Below are 4589 nucleotides of genomic sequence, written 5' to 3'. Positions count from 1 at the left end.
AAATATCCCTCAACCCTATTTCCCATGGCTTTCACCAAATTGCCTCTTTGTGAGTACAAGAGTTGTGGCTAACTAGAAGATAGCAGAGGCAAACAAAGGTTTAAGGAAAGACTGAGCACATCACCTGGAATGATGGCCTCCATGACGCATCTTTGCACCCTTACCACCTCTAAAACTGTGGATACATCTGCTGACCTCTCTGAGCGCCAGTGTCCTGATTCGTCAAACAGGAATAACAGCACCTTATCAACGCCGGGAAGATTAGGTAAGTTCCTGTATATGTTATAAGTTCTGATATAATGCATGGCAACATAGTAGATGTTCAAGCAGAACAAAGTATGATATCCCAAATTCTCTCATTCCACAACCACAAAATTCACATTATGGGAACACCTAAAAATGGAAGAAATGAATATTAAATCATTTTTTATCATCACAGAACTAGACAAAAGCACCCTTGCTCCATAATAGTCCATGATTCCCATTGCTGTCAGGATGGCCCAAACATCTTAGCATGACTATGAAGTCCTCTAGGATATAGTCCCTTCCTATGATTTCAGCCTTTTCTGTCTTCAACCCCTATCCTTCCCAAACTTTGCGCCCTATGCTCCATGAATCATACGGAATATCCCAGTTGTCTGAAAGCATCATACTGTCTCTCATTTCTGGGCACTTAAAAAAATGTTCTTCCCTATACTTGAAATGATCTTCACTGTACTAATTTCTATTTATCTTTCCATACAGTTCAGAAGCCATCTGCTCAAGAAGCCTTCTGTAGCTAGCTGGCTGGGTTAAATGCTCCATCTCTGTGCTTTCCTAGTGCTCAGAGTGTTATATTGCTATCCTCAAGCTCTCAGTGTTCTCTTGAATAATCTGTTTACTCAGCTATCTCTTCTTCCATCTCTGAGCTCCTTGGAGGGGGCTGGATTTTGTTTTTGTTTTTGTTTTTTTATATAATAATTTTTTATTATGTTATGTTAGTCACCATGCAGTATATCCTTAGTTTTTGATGTAGTGTTCCATGATTCATTATTTGCGTATTACACCCAGTGCTCCATGCAATATGTCCCCTCCTTAATACCCATCACTGGCCTATCCCAGTCCCCCACCCTCCCTCCCCCTCTGAAGCCCCTCAGTTTGTTTCCCAGAGTCCATAGTCTCTCGTGGTTCATTCCTTCTGTTTACTCCCCCTTCATTCTTCCCTTCATTCTGCTACCGATCTTCCTGCAATTTCTTATGTTCCATAAATGAGTGAAACCATATGATAATTGTCTTTCTCTGCTTCACTTATTTCACTTAGCATAATCTCCTCCAGTCCCATCCATGTTGCTGCAAATGTTGGGTAGTCATCCTTTCTGATGGCTGAGTAATATTCCATTGTATATATGGACCACATCATCTTAATCCATTCGTCTGTTGATGGGCATCTCAGCTCCTTCCACAGTTTAGCTATTGTGGACATTACTGCTATGATCATTGGGGTGCATATGGCCCTTCTCTTCACCACATCTGTATCTTTGGGGTAAATACCCAGTACTGCAATTGCTGGATCATAGGGTAGCTCAATTTTTAACTTTCTAAGGGACCTCCACACTGTTTTCCAAAGTGGCTGTACCAACTTGCATTCCCACCAACAGTGTAAGAGGGATCCCCTTTCTCCACATCCTCTCCAACATTGGTTGTTTCCTGCCTTGTCAATTTTTGCCATTCTAACTGCGTAAGGTGGTATCTCAATGTGGTTTTGATTTGACTTTCCCCTGGTGGCTAATGATTTTGGACATTTTTTCATGTGTCTCTTAGCAATTTTTATGTCTTCATTGGAAAAGTGTCTGTTCATATCTTCTGCCCATTTTTTGATTTGATTATTTGTTTCTCATGTATTGAGTTTGAGAAGTTCTTTGTAGATCTTGGATACCAGTCTTTATCTGTAGTGTCATTTGCAAATATCTTCTCCCATTCCGTGGCTGCCTCTTAGTTTTTTTGACTGTTCCTTGGCTGTGCAGAAGATTTTATCTTGATAAAGTCCCACAAGTTCTTTTTTATCTTTTGTTTCTCTTGCTCTTTGAGGTGCGGCCATGAAAAAGTTGCTGTGGCCAATGTCAAAGAGGTTGCAGCCTATGTTCTCTCTCTAGGATTTTCATGGATTCCTGTCTCACATCGAAGTCTTTCATCCATTTGGAGTTTAGCTTTGTGTATGGTGTGAGAGAGTGGCCACGTTTCATTCTTCTGCATATAGCTGTCCAATTTTCCCAGCACCATTTATTGAAGAGACTGTCTTTTTTCCACTGGATGTTTTTTCCTGCTTTGTCAAAGATTAGTTGCCCCAAAAAGCCAAGGGTCCTTTTCGGGTTCTCTATTTGGTTCCATTGGTCTATGTGTCTGTTTTTGTGCCAGTACCATGCTGTCTTTGTGAGCACACCTTGTAGTATAGCTTCAACCGCAACGTGATGCCCCAGCTTTGTTTTCCTATTCAACAATTCCTTGGCGATTCGGGGCCTTTTCTGGCTCCACACAAATTTAAGGGCTGTTTGTTCCAGTTCTTTGAAAAATGTCATTGGTATTTTGATCGGGATGGCATTGAAAGTGTAGATTGCTCTGGGTAGCATAGACATTTTCACTATGGTTATTCTTCCGATCCATGAGCATGGAATATTTTCCCATCTTTTTGTGTCTTCTTCAATGTTTTTCAAGAGTGATTTGTAGTTTCTAGAATATAGATCCTTTATGTCTCTGGTTAAGTTAATTCCGAGATAACGTATGATTTTTGGTGCTATCGTAAATGGAATGGATTCCCTAATTTCTCTTTCTTCAGTCTCACTGTTCGTGTCTAGAAATGCAACTGATTTCTGAGCATTGATTTTTGTATCCCGCCACATTACTGACTTGCTCTATAAGTTCTAGTAATTTGGGGGTGGAGTCTTTTGGGTTTTCCATATAGAGTATCGTGTCATCTGCGAAGAGAGACAGTTTGACTTCTTCTTTGCTGATTTGGGTGCCTTTTATCCCTTTTTGTTGTCTGATTGCTGTGGCAAGGACTTCTAGTACCATGTTGAATAATAATGGTGAGAGTGGACATCCTTGTCGTGTTCCTGATCTTCAGGGAAAGGCTTTCAGCTTTTCCCCGTTGAGAATGATATTCGCTTGTAGGCTTTTCATAGATGGTTTTTATGAAATTGAGGAATGTACCCTCTATCCCTACACTCTGAAGGGTTTTAATCAGGAAAGGATGCTGTATTTTGTCAAATGCTTTTTCTGCATCAATTGAGAGGATCATATGGTTCGTGACTCTTTTCTTGTTGATGTGATCTATCACACTGATCGATTTGCGAATGTTGAACCACGCTTGCAACCCAGGGATGAATCCCACTTGGTCATGATGGATAATCCTTTTAATGTACTGTTGGATCCTATTAGCTAGGATCTTGTTGAGAATTTTGGCATCCATATTCCTCAGGGATGTCGGTCTGTAATTCTCCTTTTTGATGGGGTCTTTGCCTGGTTTGGGGATCAAGGTAATACTGGCCTCATAGAATGAGTTTGGTAGTTTTCCTTCTGCTTCTATTTTTCGAAACAGCTTCAGGAGAATAGGTATTATTTCTTCTTTGAATGTTTGGTAGAATTCCCCAGGAAATCCATCAGGCCCTGGACTCTTGTTTTTGGGGAGGTTTCTGATCACTGCCTCAATCTCTTTATAATTAATCGGTCTGTTTAAATAATCAGTTTCTTCCTGTTTCAGTCTTGGTAGTTTATAGGTTTCCAGGAAAGCATCCATTTCTTCCAGGTTGCTTAATTTGTTGGCATAAAGCTGTTGATAAAAGTTTCTAAGTACCCTTCCTATTTCATTGGTGTTCGTCGTGATCTCTCCCCTTTCATTCATAATTTTATTAATTTGGGTCCTTTCTCTATTCTTTTGAATAACTCTGGCCAGTGGCTTATCGATCCTATTTATTCTTTCAAAGAACCAGCTTCTAGTTCTGTTGATCTGCTCTCATGTGCTCCTGGTTTCTAATTCATTGATCGCTGCTCTAATCTTGATCACCTGCCTTCTCGTGCGTGGGTTAGGCCTGTTCTTCTGTTCCAGCTCCAGCTTCTTGAGGTGAGAATATAAAAACTGCATTTTAGATTTTTCTATTCTTTTGAGTGAGGCTTGGATGCCTATGTATTTTCCCCTTAGGACTGCCTTTGCAGCATCGCATAGGTTTTGGACCGATGTGTTTTCATTTTCGTTGGTCTCCAAAAATTGTTTGATCTCCTTCTTAATTCCCTGGTTTACCCAATCATTCTTGAGCAGGATGTTTCTTAGTTTCCAAGTGTTTGAGTTTCTTCCAAATTTTTCCTTCTGATTGAGTTCCAGTTTCAAAGCGTGGTGGTCTGAGAATATGCAGGGAATAATCTCAGTCTTTTGGTATCGGTTGAGACCTGTTTTGTGACCCAGTATATGGTCTATTCTGGAGAAAGTTCCATGTGCATTCGAAAAGAATGAGTATTCTGTTGTTCTGGGGTGTAGTGTTCTCTATATATCTATGAGGTCCATCTGGTCCAGAATGTCATTCAAAGCTCTTGTTTCTTTGTTGATTTTCTTTTTTTTT

Source organism: Ursus maritimus (assembly GCF_017311325.1).
Source record: "Ursus maritimus isolate PB19 chromosome X unlocalized genomic scaffold, ASM1731132v1 scaffold_X1, whole genome shotgun sequence".
Taxonomy (NCBI): Eukaryota; Metazoa; Chordata; class Mammalia; order Carnivora; family Ursidae; genus Ursus; species Ursus maritimus.
The sequence above is the reverse complement of the archived record's forward strand: the minus strand, read 5'-3'. Positions refer to the sequence as shown.